General features: G+C 42.4%; 1 pseudogene; it reads left to right on the top strand.

Annotated features, from left to right (window-relative positions):
• Window positions 1-1,009: 1,009 nt before the first annotated feature.
• On the top strand, window positions 1,010-10,909 carry LOC124052713 (annotated as a pseudogene).
• The last annotated feature ends 5,555 nt before the right edge of the window (window positions 10,910-16,464 follow it).

The following is a 16,464-nucleotide window of genomic DNA, read 5'->3' as shown; positions in this document are numbered from 1 at the left end:
CGTTTGTGGTTCAAGCTCTGCCAACAGTCAAAAGATTTGAACAAAGTGACGAGTGAGGACAGAATAAAACGATCTGAACTCTGAGCTAAAACAATCTGCTGGGCAGGAAGTCCAGTCACAAAGCGTTTGAGCGGTAAAAGCAGCTGGTCAGTCTGAGAGAAGCTGGAGGTCCAGAGGACTGCTGAGTCACTGAGAGCTCACAGTCCGTCAGCTGCTGCAGCTGAGGATCCTCAACACGGCAGAGCTTTTAAAAACACAAGCAGGATCGACTTTTCAAACTCCTGATGTGGTCCCAGTCACAGCAGCTTTCTGAATAAACCTGAAGAAGCTCTCATAGTGCTGAGCTGAGACACTTCAGATCTTCGTTCTCAGTGTGTTTGTCAGTGGACTGGACAGAGACGCCAGTTTCTGCTCTGGCACACATTAATCTGTGAGCTGAGCTGCTCTGTAGCTCACTGCAGATGAATGAGGACACCTAGTGGACAGACAGCAGAACTACAGCAGCTGCTCAGTCTTTCTCTGACTCTCACAAGCTTTCTGGCTGCAGGATGGAAGCTTCTTCTCTCTCAGCTCAGGCTTCTTCTGACCATCATCTTCATCATGTGACTGAGAGGACTGCTGATCCAGACTGTGTGACAGCATGTTGTTGTGTTTGTGTGAAGGTGTGGGCTCTGCTATGAATCAGTGTGAGGAGACAGAGGAGGGAGTCCCTCCCTCTAAAACCACTCTGTGTGGGGAACCTGACAGCCAGACCAAAGCTCAGAGGTGAGATGAGGATCTCTAACTGTCCATGACTCTTCTCCATGTCACAGCTCAGCACTCACATCACTCCACCATCATTATTCACACTCAAAGCTCTGTGTGTGTTGTGTTGAAGCCCCGAGCAGCAGCAGAGACCAGACTGTCCTGAACCTGAACCTGAACCCAGCTGTGTGTCCATCAGGAGCCACCGGTTCATGCATCAACGATTGCAGCTTAAAGGACGACTTCCTTCAGAGACTCAGTAAGTCAACACAGTCCCAGTTAACAGGAACTTTCCCATAACTTCCTGTGATCCTGGCTGCTTCAGATTCTTCTTCATTGACTTCATATTTCTTCATATTTACTCAGGAGCTGCATGAGAGCAGGTAGAGACCATCATGGATTTGTTCTGCCCCCCCACATGCTGTCCCTTCACTTTGATTGTTCCTTCTAATCAACTCATCAAGTGAACAAAATAGACGAGGTTGGATTTTATTTTCCAGCAGCTTTTTTCAGTGTCAAAGATTCAGAGCAGTTTGTTGTTCACTCTCACTACAGAGCTGGGCTGAACAATTGAAATCAGCCAATAGCACATCTGGACTGTTGACTCCTTCAGGCTGTTCATTTGAGGTACATGACATCAGGGTCAGTTAGAGTCCACATCAGAAAGCAAAGGGAGGCTTCCAGTGTGTCGTCATCACATTCACACTGAAGTCAAAATGCTGTTTGCTGACGAGCACATTAACTGTCCCCTCAGTCCTGCATGAAGGCTTGCAAATCCTCATGAGACAGAGGAGCGTCCCCTCCTGTCCTGCTGTCCTCCTGCCTTTGTCATGTCTCCCTGGAGAGCTCCTGTTCCCTCCTCTTCCTCTCTCTGACCTTCACTGAGATGCTCACATCTCCAGGAGTCGGCAGAGCTTTGAATGTTTTGTCTCCAGCTTGACCATCAAAGTGAAGCTTTGAGAGGCGCATTAGTTTGTCTGTGTGTTTCTATCAGTGTGGACCAGCAGACAGCAGACTCTCCTGGACCCAGCTGTGTGTCCATGAAGAGTGACGGGTCCATCTTTGAACCTCTTGACTTCAGAGGTGGACACGACTCTGCTGAAGGAAGGTAAGAGTTTAAAGCAGATGAGTTTGATGTTCTGCAGCTTCTCCTTCTATCAAGTCAGTCCACAAAAAGATCTACCAGGTGGTCTTAGCTTTCAGACTCCACTGGCTCCATTTGGATTGCAGTGTCTTACAAGGCTGAAGCAACTGGTTTCAATAACTGGAGCATCTACACAGAATTCAATTCAGTTTATTTATATAGTGCCAATTCACAACAAAAGTTATCTCATGACACTTTCCAATTAGAGCAGGTCTAGACCAAACTCTTTAATTAAATTGTAAAATAGAGAGAGCCCAACATTCCCCCTTGAGCAAGCACTTGGCGACAGTGGCGAGGAAAAACTGCCTTTTAGAAGGCAGAAACCTTGGAGCAGACCCCGGCTCAAGATGGGCGGCCATCTGCCTTGACCGGTTGGGTTGAGAGAGAGAGAGAGAGAGAGAGAGGAGAGAGAGGCAGAGGGGGTGGGGTGTGAGAGAAGGAGCACACAAGCAGAGATGCATAGCAGCAGTAATAATACCAGAAGTATCGAAATGTAGATAATGATAATGACAATGAAGTATACAGAAGGTATTATGGTGATTTTGATGACAATGGTAGTAACAATAATGGTAGTAGCTGTACTGAGTCTTAACAGATTTAAATCAGATTATGACTAAACAGTAGTAATTGCAGTAGGTTTTGAGCAGGACGACAGCAGGACCGCAGCAGGAGGTCCAGTCATGATCGATAGGAATCTGCGGGACAAGAAAGCACAAGGACTCCAGGGAAGAAGTTGAGTTAGTAATATGCATTAATGGGACATGAATGTGTGCAGAAGGGGAGGGAGAGGAAGAAAGAGCTCAGTGCGTCATGGGAGGGCCCCCGGTAGTCTAAGCCTATAGCAGCATAACTAGGGGCCGGCCTAGGCCAGCCCTAACTATAAGCTTTATCAAAGAGGAAAGTTTTTAGTCTACTCTTAAATATAGAGAAGGTGTCCGCCTCCCGGACCGGAACCAGAAGGTGGTTCCATAGTAGAGGAGCTTGATAACTAAAGGCTCTGGTTCCCAATCTACTTTTGAGGACTCTAGGAACCACAAGTAGCCCTGCATTTTGGGAACGCAAAGTTCTGGTGGGATAATAGGGTACTATTAACTCTTTAAGATAGGATGGTGCCTGACCGTTCAGGGCTTTATAAGTGAGGAGGAGAATTTTAAAATCTATCCTGAATTTTACAGGTAGCCAATGTAGAGAAGCCAGAACAGGAGAAATATGGTCTCTCATGCTGGTTCTTGTCAGTAGTCGTGCTGCAGCGTTCTGGATTAGCTGGAGAGTCTTTATGGATTTACTGGGGCAGCCTGATAGAAGGGAGTTACAGTAATCCAGTCTAGATGTAATGAATGCATGGACTAATTTTTCTGCCTCTTTCTGACTCAGGATGTGCCTAATCTTTGCGATATTGCGGAGGTGAAAGAATGCAGTCTTTGAAATATTTGCTATGTGCGAGTTAAAGGACATGTCCTGGTCAAAGATAACTCCTAGATTTCTTACAGTGGAGCTTGAGGCCACGGCTAAGCCATCTATCAATGCAATATCACTGCATAATTTATTTCTAAGGTGTTCGGGGCCCAGAACAATAACTTCAGTTTTGTCTGAATTTAGAAGTAGGAAGTTGCTGGTCATCCAGGTTTTTATGCCTTTAAGACATGCCTGAAGCTTGACTAGTTGATTTGTTTCATCTGGTTTCATTGATAAGTACAATTGTGTGTCATCCGCATAACAATGAAAATGTATGGAGTGTTTCCTAATAATATCACCAATGGGGAGCATATACAGGCTGAATAATATTGGCCCAAGGACAGAACCTTGGGGAACTCCATGACTAACCTTTGTGAGTGTGGACGATGTATCATGAACATGAACAAATTGAAATCGCTCTGATAAATAAGACTGAAACCAGCTTAATGCAGTTCCTCTGATGCCAATTAGGTGTTCCAATCTGTGCAGTAATATAGAGTGGTCAATGGTGTCAAATGCAGCACTAAGGTCTAACAGTACAAGGACAGAGATAAATCCCTTGTCTGATGCCAGGAGGAGGTCATTTGTGACTTTGACCAATGCTGTTTCTGTGCTATGATGGGCTCTAAAGCCAGATTGAAGTTTCAAATAAGTTATTATTTTGAAGAAAGTCACATAACTGAGCGACTGTTCTTTCAAGGATCTTGGAAAGAAATGGAAGGTTAGATATTGGTCTATAGTTGCTTAAAACCTCTGGGTCAAGTGTGTGTTTTTTAAGGAGAGGTTTGACTACAGCTACTTTAAAGGACTGGGGTACATCCCTGTTATCAGGGACAGATTGATCATGTCTAATAGACAGGTGCTAAGTAAGGGTAAAGCTTCTTTGAGAAGGTTGGTAGGGATGGGGTCTAAGAGGCATGTTGTTGGCTTGGATGAATATACGAGTGAGTATAGCTGATGGGGATCAATAGGTGAAAAGCAGTCAAGATGATTATCTGTTTCTACTGTTGGTTCTAAGACACTAGTGTTTGATGTTACATCAGGATCAGCTGAAGTCAGTAGGTGCTGAATTGTGTCTCTAATGTTTAAGATCTTGTCGTTAAAAAAGGTTATAAAGTCATTGCTGCTAAGTGTCACAGGGATACAAGGCTTGATAGCACTATGGCTCTCTGTCAGCCTGGCTACAGTGCTGAAGAGAAACCTGGGATTATGCTTGTTAGCCTCAATTAATTTGGAGTAACAGGCTGCTCTGGCAGTCCGTAGGGCCTTCATATATAATCTAAGACTGTCTTGCCAGATTGAGCGAGATTCAATAAGTTTGGAGGAACGCCATTTCCTCTCAAGTTTTTGCACATTTTGCTTTAATTTGCGAACCTCAGTATTATACCAGGGTGCAAGTTTCTTTTGCTTTATCAGTTTCTTTTTTAGCGGAGCAACAGAGTCTAAAGTCGTCCTTAGTAAACTTGCAGCACTGTTCACGAAATGGTCGATTTCAGAGGGATTATTGTATTGTTCACTCGTATGGGGACATGATACTGAAGTTAATGACAATAGAAGCATTTAGACATGTGTGTCATTAATTCCTTCTGATCACAGTAAGCGTTGACCTGCGTCAGGGGTTTTATGATCACAGCATAATAACAAGACTAAAGTTGAGTGGAGCTAAAGTGCAGCTGTAATCACCAGTCTTATGTACAGGATGTGGTGTGGTTTTCATGGTAACAAAGTAAGCCTTTAGTTTGTCTGTGTGTTTCTATCAGTGTGGACCAGCAGACAGCAGACTCTCCTGTACCCAGCTGTGTGTCCATGAAGAGTAACGGGTCCATCTTTGAACCTCTTGACTTCAGAGGTGGACACGACTCTGCTGAAGGAAGGTAAGAGTTTAAAGCAGATGAGTTTGATGTTCTGCAGCTTCTCCTTCTATCAAGTCAGTCCACAAAAAGATCTACCAGGTGGTCTCAGCTTTCAGACTCCACTGGCTCCAGATTTGTCATTACAAAGTTACTGTAAGGCAGCTGCTCGGTGGTCTCAGTCTGCTGATTCCAGCAAAGCTTTTTCAAACTCATTTTGTTTCCTGTAGCTTTTTCACTTTTCTGTAAGCAGGAGATTCAGTCCACAGAAACACATCAGTTTTCCGGGAAATTTGGACGAAACTCGTGGCACCACTGAGGTGGTACCAATGAGGTGGTGCCACGAGTAATCATCATACGTAATCATCATATGTAATCATCACACGTCCTGTTTTCTCCACAGAGTTCAGCAGCAACAGTCAGATGTTCTCGGTGGTCAGTCTGTCCAGCAGAATCCAGCAGACCTGGACTCCATATTCATGGTGTGTAAATGTCCAACAGCAACTTTTTGCTCAGCTCCAAATCAAATCAACACAGTTTTTATCTTTGTTTCATTCTTTTCCAGCATCTTGAGGAGAACGTTGTCACTTTTGTGAAGAAGGAGCTGAAGAAGTTCCAGAAGGTTCTGAGTCCAGATGACCCAGAAAGCTTCGAGAGGCAGAGTGAGGATGAGGAGGTGTTGGATGGTGAGGATGAAGAGCAGAGGAGCAGCAGCAGAGACGCATTCCTGAAGATCACACTGCACTTCCTGAGGAGAATGAAGCAGGAGGAGCTGGCTGACCGTCTGCACAGCAGTAAGAGGATTTTCCACACTCCACTTTTCTCACATGAACACCAACATCCACTCACTGATTTGTTGTGTTTTCATTCAGGAACTGTTGCTCCAGTTTGTCGACGTCAGCTGCAATCTGAGCTGAAGAAGAAGTATGAGTGTGTGTTTGAGGGGATTGCTAAAGCAGGAAACCCGACCCTCCTGAATCAGATCTACACAGAGCTCTACATCACAGAGGGAGGGACTGCAGAGGTCAATGAAGAACATGAGGTCAGACAGATTGAAACAACATCCAGGAAAACCAGAAGACCAGAGACAACAATCAGACAAGAAGACATCTTTAAAGCCTCACCTGGAAGAGATGGACCAATCAGAACAGTGATGACAAAGGGAGTGGCTGGCATTGGGAAAACAGTCTTAACACAGAAGTTCACTCTGGACTGGGCTGAAGACAAAGCCAACCAGGACGTCCACTTCACATTTCCATTCACTTTCAGAGAGCTGAATGTGCTGAAGGAGAAGAAGTTCAGCTTGGTGGAACTTGTTCATGACTTCTTCACTGAAACCAAAGAAGCAGGAATCTGCAGGTTTGAGAAGTTCCAGGTTGTGTTCATCTTTGACGGTCTGGATGAGTGTCGACTTCCTCTGGACTTCCACAACAATGAGATCCTGACTGATGTCACAGAGTCCACCTCAGTGGATGTGCTGCTGACAAACCTCATCAGGGAGAATCTGCTTCCCTCTGCTCGCCTCTGGATAACCACACGACCTGCAGCAGCCAATCAGATCCCTCCTGAGTGTGTCGACATGGTGACAGAGGTCAGAGGGTTCACTGACCCACAGAAGGAGGAGTACTTCAGGAAGAGATCCAGACATGATAAGAAGCGTGCCAGGAGAATCATCTCCCACATCAAGACATCACGAAGCCTCCACATCATGTGCCACATCCCAGTCTTCTGCTGGATCACTGCTACAGTTCTGGAGGATGTGTTGAAGACCAGAGAGGGAGGAGAGCTGCCCAGGACCCTGACTGAGATGTACATCCACTTCCTGGTGGTTCAGTCCAAAGTGAAGAACATCAAGTATGATGGAGGAGCTGGGACAAATCCACAGTGGAATCCAGACAGCAGGAAGATGATTGAGTCTCTGGGAAAACTGGCTTTTGAGCAGCTGCAGAAAGGCAACCTGATCTTCTATGAATCAGACCTGACAGACTGTGGCATCGATATCACAGCAGCCTCAGTGTACTCAGGAGTGTTCACCCAGATCTTTAAAGAGGAGAGAGGACTGTACCAGGACAAGGTGTTCTGCTTCATCCATCTGAGCATTCAGGAGTTTCTGGCTGCTCTTCATGTCCATCAGACATTCATCAACTCTGGTGTCAACCTGCTGGCTGAAGAACAAGCAAAGCGGTCTAAACTATTATTGCCTGCAATATTTAAGAACAAACCAGAACCTGCTCTCCTGTACCAGAGTGCTGTGGACAAGGCCTTGCAGAGTCCAAATGGACACCTGGACTTGTTCCTCCGCTTCCTCCTGGGTTTTTCACTGCAGACCAATCAGACTCTCCTACGGGGTCTGATGGCACACACAGGAAGTATCTCACAGACCAATCAGGAACTAGTTGAATACATCAAGAAGAAGATCAGTGAGAATCTGTCTCCAGAGAGGAGCATCAATCTGTTCCACTGTCTGAATGAACTGAATGATCGTTCTCTGGTGGAGGAGATCCAACAGTCCCTGAGGTCAGGAAGTCTCTCCACAGATAAACTGTCTCCTGCTCAGTGGTCAGCTCTGGTCTTCATCTTACTGTCATCAGAAGAAGATCTGGACGTGTTTGACCTGAAGAAATACTCTGCTTCAGAGGAGGCTCTTCTGAGGCTGCTGCCAGTGGTCAAAGCCTCCAACAAAGCTCTGTAAGTGAACCCAGAACTGCAGATACTGACTGGATCACATGTGACGGGTTCTCAAATAATGTGAGTTTTGGTCAAAAAGAGTCCAAAAATGTAGTTGATAGGTTGATCAGGTGAAGAACCTGCAAAGTGTTAGAATCACATCAAAGATCAGGACCCAAAATGCAGACCCTGACGTGAGAGTTGAGGTGAACAAAAGGAACTTTAATGAACTTTAATGAACTAGAAGCAGGCAAACAAAAGGCGACTGTGAGTCCTGGTAAAAATGGTCCAAACAAAGAAGATCCAGAAACCAGAAGCAACGCTGGGACCAGCAGAAAACACAGAACGCAGGGTTTGCCAGGGAACTCAGAGAAACACAGCAAATCCACAACAAACACAAGGACAGCACAGGTGTATAAAGGTGATGTAACGAGACAGGTGAAACCAATCAGGGAGGAGCAAACTGTCAACAAAGGAGGGAAAACAGACAAAGACAGGAAATGACAAGCTAAACAAGACACAAGAGGAGACAAACTAGAAAATAAAAGTGAAAACTAACTAACTGAAACTTCAACGTGACATAAACTGTTTCTTCACTTTCGCTGACCCTCCACAGGAGCCAGATGAATTAACTTGTGAAGGGTGACCCATAACTGTTATACACTTTTATATTTTTATTGTCATTTTATGACTCAAACAACCACCAGTGTGAGTCACATCAAATATACAATGAAATGTTTTCTCACATGTCCTGTATGTTTTGTTTAGACTGAGTGGCTGTAAACTGTCAAGGAGAAGCTGTGAAGCTCTGTCCTCAGTTCTCAGCTCCCAGTCCTCTAGTCTGAGAGAGCTGGACCTGAGTAACAACCACCTGAAGGATTCAGGAGTGAAGCTGCTGTCTGCTGGACTGAAGAGTCCAAACTGTCAGCTGGAGACTCTCAGGTCAGGATTAATTAAATTGTGAAGGATGAACCATAACTGTATTCTAGTTTTATCATCGACTGTTCTCCAGTTATTTTATGACCAATTGTTTCAGGTAAATATAGATCTAAATCACACACAAATGTTTTTTTCTCATATGTCCTGTATGTTTTGTTTAGACTGAGTGACTGTAACCTGTCAGAGAGAAGCTGTGAAGCTCTGTCCTCAGTTCTCAGCTCCCAGTCCTCTAGTCTGAGAGATCTGGACCTGAGTAACAACGACCTGCAGGATTCAGGAGTGAAGCTGCTGTCTGCTGGACTGAAGAGTCCAAACTGTCAGCTGGAGACTCTCAGGTCAGGGTTCATTTTGTATTTAACAGATGGCCATTTGAATGTTGCTGGACATACAGGATGATGTCTCTGATGATACTCAGCTTCTGTAGGTTTTTATTCTGCTGAATTTACTGAAAAACAATGAAGCAACAACTGTTTTTTCTTCTTATTGTTATTTTTAAACTCTGTCACAGAGGCACTCAGCAGGTCATGATGTTCTGCTTCTGTTGAAGACAGGTGCAGGTCTTTCACACAGAAATAATGAGTTCATACGTCTGTGTGTGTGTGTGTGTGTGTGTGTGTGTCTGCAGGTTGTCAGGCTGTATGATCACACAGGAAGGCTGTACTTCTCTGGCCTCAGCTCTGAGATCCAACCCCTCCCATCTGAGAGAGCTGGACCTGAGCTACAATCATCCAGGAGACTCAGGAGTGAGGCTGCTGTCTGCTGGACTGGAGGATCCACACTGGAGACTGGACACTCTCAGGTATGACCAGACAACAAGAGCTCACACACTGTTTGTCTGTCACAGTGACAAGCTGAGGACTGAGTCTGTGTATGAAATGTGTTTTCTAAATGCTGCTGTTTTGTCTTCATGGTGGATCTGAGTGAAGGTTGATGAAGATCATTGATGAGGAAGCTTCTGAAGGTTCATTCTGACTTTGTTTCTTCCTCCAGGGTGGAACATGGTGGAGAGCAGAGGCTGAAACCTGGTCTGAGGAAGTGTAAGTGTGTGTTGACTTTGATTGATGAAAACAAGGCAGCACATGTTAAAGTAGTTTCAGTCTAAAGCTTGTGTATCTGCATTCAGCTCTCAGTTTGATAGAAGATCCAACAAGATGAGTCAGTGTGAAGTTTTGATCTAATGAACAGTCAGTCTGTTAATGAAGCAACAAATGAAGCCATCAGGTGTGTTAGATGATAAACTGCTGCTGTATTGTGTCTTGTTCTCTCCATCAGATGCCTGTGAACTCACAGTGGACACAAACACAGTAAACAGATTCCTCAAACTGTCTGACAACAACAGAAAGGTGACATTTGTGAGAGAGAAGCAGCCTCATCCTGATCATCCAGAGAGGTTTGACTGGCCTCAGCTGCTGTGTAGACCTGGACTGACTGGTCGCTGCTACTGGGAGGTCGAGTGTAGTGGAAGAGTTTTTATATCAGTGACTTACAGAGGAATCAGAAGGAAAGGAGACACTGCTGACTGTGTGTTTGGAGGGAATAATCAGTCCTGGAGTCTGATGTGCTCTGATGGTGGTTTCTCTGTCTGTCATAATAAAAGAAGAACACGTCTCTCCTCCTCCTCCTCCTCCTCCTCCTCCTCCTCCTCTGTCTCTCACAGAGTTGCAGTGTATGTGGACTGTCCTGCTGGCACTCTGTCCTTCTACAGAGTCTCCTCTGACACACTGATCCACCTCCACACCTTCAACACCACATTCACTCAACCTCTTTATGCTGGATTTCGGTTGTGGTCACCAGGTTCCTCAGTGTCTCTGAGTTCAGTGTAGGAGGGAGAGTCTCCTCCTGTTAGAGGAACACACACACACACACACACACACAGTTTGAAGTAACTTGAAATCCTTTTAAATGTGTTTTCATTCAGGTTTTGTAACAAAGATTTTAGTTTGATGTTTTCTGTACTTTACAGTCTGAACTGATTTGTCACATAAATAAGCGTGTTTATCCAATAAAATCAGGTTCCAGACTCTCACATCATCTAAAGATTTTTTCCTGATCACTTTGATATTAATGTTGATGTTATTGGTGTGTAATTGATCCTGGGAAGGTTGAAAGCTGTAAAGCTTTAAAGCAGTGGTCTTCCAGCCATGAATAATCAATAATATTCAATAATTATTAATGAATAATCAACACTCTCCCCCTTTCATTACTAACGGCTGATGTGCCCTTGAGCAAGGCACCTAACCTCCTAACTGCTCCCTGGATGCCTGACATGGCAGCCCACTGCTCCTGTGTGTGTGTTTCACTGCATGTAATTTGCTGGGGGATCGATCAGGTCATGTAATCATTTAGTCCTCATTAATGAGGTCCTATTTCATGATGAAACTTTGGCCAAAACGATGGCAGATTCACAAATTTCTGCTCAGCTTGTTTCAATTATTCATCAAGTTGAAATGTTACTTTGCTGCAGATATGGTGAAGTCCACGTCATCCTCTACCCAGAACAGAGGACCTTCCTCCCCTCAGGCTGAAGGTAAAGCTGCTCAGTTGTGTGGTGTGTATGGAAGCCCTGAGAGACAAAGTGTATTTCACAAACCTGAAGTGCAAACAAACAATCTGCTTTTGACACCACAGGCTCCACCATACTCCTACATGCTGTAGGCCTGTTGTAGCCTGTTGGCCTTGGCTGTAACCTACTCTGCCAAGATGGCTGCTTGCCATTTCTGCTCTGGCACCAAAATACACAGATTTTTGTGGCGGTGATGGGCTTAATCAGCACTAGATGAACTTGTTTGGCAAATATTTTAACAATATTAAGTAAGTAATAGATGTCTGTTCACATGAAAAAGCTTTTAACTAAAGGCCAGCTTGTGTTGGGACCCCATCAGCCACAATGCCCTTCAGCAAGTTAATGTTCTGACCCTTTAGTACTCAAAAGACCTAACAAAAACTGAGCTTACACAAACCGTTTCCTGGTGGTTTTATGGTCGGTCTCAGTCACTAGTCTCAAAGTCTCCTTCATTTCTTCAGTCATTCACAGTCAAACAGACCACACAGAGGGGGACGCTTCAGGTGCTTTAAATGAAGTTCTCACTCAAATGATCCGATTGGTTGGTCTGAGAGCGCCATCTAGTGTACGTTGTCTGGCTTTCGAGCAAGGTCTACCAGAAAAGAGACCAGGACTGGACGACAGGGAACCAGATGAGTTTCTATTATTCAAGTCATTGATTATTATTATTTATTTATTTATATATTTTTTTATTGAAATATTCAATACAAAGCAGTTATTATAATGTACATTCATACAAACAACAGAACGTCAGCCAGGCGGTAGGCTACTTAGATAAATGCAGAAAATGTAGAGCACAAGTGATATGTTTTCATAGCTTTCTTACTGTTAGAATCACAGATACTTTCCATATACTGTTCTGTTTCCTTTACAAATGCAATAAAGTAGGGGTTTGAGTGACTAACTTTGGCTTTGTGTATGTGACATTTACCTAATATAATTATTAAGTTTATGGCATACAATTCTTTTTGTTTTTTACTTTTAACATCATGAACATCAAAAAGTATATTGTTCCATTCTAAAAGGAAGACTGAGTCAATCTTCAGTTTGATGTAATGCAGTACCTCCTTCCAGTAGATGGCAGTATAGTGACAGTTCCAGAACAGGTGCATCATAGTTTCAGGCTCAGAGCCACAGAAAGAACAGTTCACACACACATCCCTCCCAAATCTCAGCAGGTAGTGTTTGGTAGGATAGTATTTATGAATTAATTTATAAGACACTTCTCTAACTTTGTTTGTAATCAAATATTTGTAAGGAAGATTCCATATATAAACCCAGTTCAACCCGTTAACAATATTAGACCAGTACTGGACAACATATGGGGTAGTGGTAATATCAGATTGATCTGATAAGACAATTTTTTTTCTTAGTTTTGATAGAGAAGCACATTTGCCCCACTGATGTTAATGTGGGGTCTAAAGGAGGACAAACTGGTTTTCCAGCACCTCTTAAAAGAGTTAGGATACCAGAAGGAACGGCATCCATTACAATTGCAAAGTCTTTGGGGGTAACAGGAATACCATATGTTTGAAGGAATTCTGTATAATTTAGCAGATTTCCTTTATCGTTGAGTAGCTGGGTAACTAAAATGATGTCGTTATTAAACCAGGAGTTAATAAATAAAGATTTGTTTTTATATTTGATATGTTGATTATTCCAAATAAAGCATCTATGTGGAGAGAAGTTGTGTTTATAGATGAAGGACCATGCCAACAGCATTTGCCTATGAAAGTTTGATAGAGTTAGGGGAAGTTTTTCTATTTTATAATTACATAGTAGCACATATTCAAGGCCTCCAATGGTAGAAAAGATATATTTTGGTATAAAGTTCCAAGTGGAAGTAGGATTATGTAGAAATTGCTTTATCCAGTTAATTTTAAATGTATTGTTGAGGGTGGTGAAGTCAAGAAAATTTAAACCACCAGAGTCATAAGTATTCATAACAACAGATTTTTTCACATAATGCATCTTATTCTTCCATATAAAATTAAATAATAGCTTATCAATGGCATTGCAGATCTGCTTTTCAACAGCCAGGGGAGTAGCGGCATAAGTGAGGCGAGACAACCCTTCTGCCTTTGTTAGTAACACTCTACCTTTCAACGATAGATCTCTTTGAAGCCATTGGTTCAGTTTTTTCCTTGTGTTGTCTATAATCATATTAACATTTTCAGAGCATCTATCTGTCTGATTTTTAACAATAGTAATTCCAAGGTAAGTGAGTTTGTTTTTAATAGGTATATTATAGATCGTGGATTCACCGCAGTCTTTGAGAGGAAACAGCTCACATTTTTGTGAACGCCTTATAGAAGTCCAAAAAGAAGATAAGACCGTCATCCGAACATAGAGAGGAATAATCAATTAAATCTAAAACAAGACGAATATTATTGGAAATATGTCTCCCTGTCATAAATCCCAATTGGGTTTCATCAATAATTGGGTCCAAAACGTTCTTAAGTCGTTTAGCAAGTACAGAAGCAAATATCTTGTAATCAGTGTTCAGGAGCGAAATAGGTCGCCAATTATCAATAAGTAAGTGGTCTTTTTTAGGTTTTGGGATTAAAGTAATCAATCCTTGTGTTAGTGTAGGAGGTAAAGTTCCTTGTTCCACACTCTCTAAAATGACCTTAAGTAAAAAGGGAGTTAAATCTTCAACAAATGTTTGATAAAATTCAGCGGAAAGAGCATCGACTCCAGGAGATTTGTTTTTTTTTAGGTGTTTTATTGCATGAGTGACTTCCTGTAAAGTTATAATCCCATCACACATCTCTTTGTTATCTTCAGTAATTGTAGTGATGTTATTGAGAGAATTAAAAAATGAAGTTGCTGACTGATGACAATATTTGGTCTTATATAGCTCACTGTAAAAACTGGAGCAGAAGTCTGCATTTCTACGAGGATCATCAGTTAGATCACCATTAATGTTAAGTTGTTGGATTAAATTAAGCTTCCCGTGATGTCTTTCGAGGTTAAAAAAACAGGCTGAGTTCTGTTCTCCTGCTTCAATCCACTTTTTTCTTGATCTTACAAAGGCACCTTTAGCCTTTTGCAAATATATTTCATTTAATTTAGTTTGTACTGAAATCAAGTCAGAGCGCTCCCTTTCTGACATATCAGCAGAGTTTTTCTGAGATAGTGAAATTATTTTAGAGACTACTTTCTCTTCTTCTAGTCTTTGGTTTTTGGAGAAGGTACTTCCATAGTTTCTTAAATACTGGGCAGTTTTAAATTTCAGAAGTTCCCAGTCGCTACCATAAGCATCTTCAGCATTCGCTTTATTCCAAAATTCTGCTATTATCCTCTTTATGCCTAATTTGACTGCCTCATGATTTAAAAGAGAGCTTCCAGTAAGCGGATCTATAGATGTTTGTGAAAGCAGAGTGTATAGATATGGAGACTGCATTATGATCAGTTAGTGGAGTTGTAATAATATTAGCTAATATTTTATCAATGTTCAGATTGTTAGAAACTAACCAAAAATCAAGCCGCGATTTCCTGGTGGCATTTCTGTTACTCCATGTAAAGGCATTAGTGTTATAATTTTGGTGTCTCCATACATCAATTAAGTTAAATTTTTGCATAAAAGCTTTCAGGTTTTTATTAACTGCAGCAGAGCTGCGTGGAGGCCAACAGTCCAGATTGTGATCAAGTATCATGTTAAGATAAGATAAGATAAGATGAACTTTATTGATCCTGCAGTGGGGAAATTCACCTGTTGTGGCAGCTCGCAAGAACACAAGAAGAGTGCAAAAAGTGTGCATAAACAGTTACAAAAAATATAGAGGTGAAATAAATTAACAATTTACAAGGTAAGTAAAAATAGTACACTATAAAGCTATATACAAGTCCTCATAAGGGAGGAAAGAGGACTCGACCATAGAATTATACAGTCTAACAGCAGTGGGAATGAAGGAGCTGCTGTAGCTCCTTTCTACACTGAGGGTGTAGCAGTCTGCCGCTGAAGGAGCTGCTCAGAGCCTCCACTGTCTGATGCAGAGGGTGAGAGGTGTTGTCCATGATGGATGTCAGCTTGGCTAACATCCTCCTCTCACCCACCTGCTCCACGGAGTCCAGTGGGCAGCCCAGGACAGAGCTGGCCCTCCTGACCAGCTTATTTAAAACCTCCCCCTAGTACAATACCTGAGATAGGAAAGTTACTAAAAGCATTATCAATATGGTTTTCTAAAGTTTCCAGCATTATATTATTATCATTGTGCGAGTTATAGCCGTAAATATTAATAATTGCTATTATGATATTTTCAATATCTATCACTTGAAGGATAAAATGGTTTGATGGATCACGAATAGTTAATAACAACGACCCTGAAAAGTTATGGTTTAAAGTGGTAACACCAGCAGAGTATTCAGAGCCATGAGCCTGCCACAACTCATTACCCCATTGGGATCTCCAAAATTTTCCATCATCAGGAACTGAATGATTATTAAAGGTTGAAAGGTTTTCCAGCCAGACGCACAGTCTTCATCAACACCCAGCAGACTGCCAGCTGCCCATTTCCTGCCCTGCGTGGCAAGAAACATCACGGGATTATTGCTAATATTTTCTTCACGTTCATTGTTCCATAATATTGAATTCCAAGTTGAATAAGTTGGATATTTTAGAAAAATATAATTTTCCCAGATGCAATTATGACTTTATGGACATTTGATTCTGAAAATTAATCTATTTTATTTTATGGCTACAATTTTTAAAGTTATTTAATTGGTATCTGTCTCATGTTCCACGAATCCACTGAAACGTTTACATCTACTTTCGACTCTCGGCCCACAAAGCAAAACTCAGGGCCAAAACTTCCCGTGACGTAGAAGTCACGTGACAGACATGGACCCCTGGTTGCCTGACTGCAAAACGTTAAATAACCGACCCACATAAGGCTTTGAGCTTGAAAATGTTTATGTGTAGTGAATAATACACAATAACCAATGTGTTTTATATCATATGAGATACTTTTTGAACGGTTGGAGAATTTATTTTAACCTCAAAGGTTTTAATAAAGTCGTTCAGGCAGATGGTCAGGAGCCTCACTTCCGGATCCGGACATGATGGTCGGCACAGGAGAAACAGCTGATTTCTGAAGGTG

Source organism: Scatophagus argus, chromosome 2, assembly GCF_020382885.2.
Source record: "Scatophagus argus isolate fScaArg1 chromosome 2, fScaArg1.pri, whole genome shotgun sequence".
Taxonomy (NCBI): Eukaryota; Metazoa; Chordata; class Actinopteri; family Scatophagidae; genus Scatophagus; species Scatophagus argus.
The sequence above is the reverse complement of the archived record's forward strand: the minus strand, read 5'-3'. Positions and strand labels throughout refer to the sequence as shown.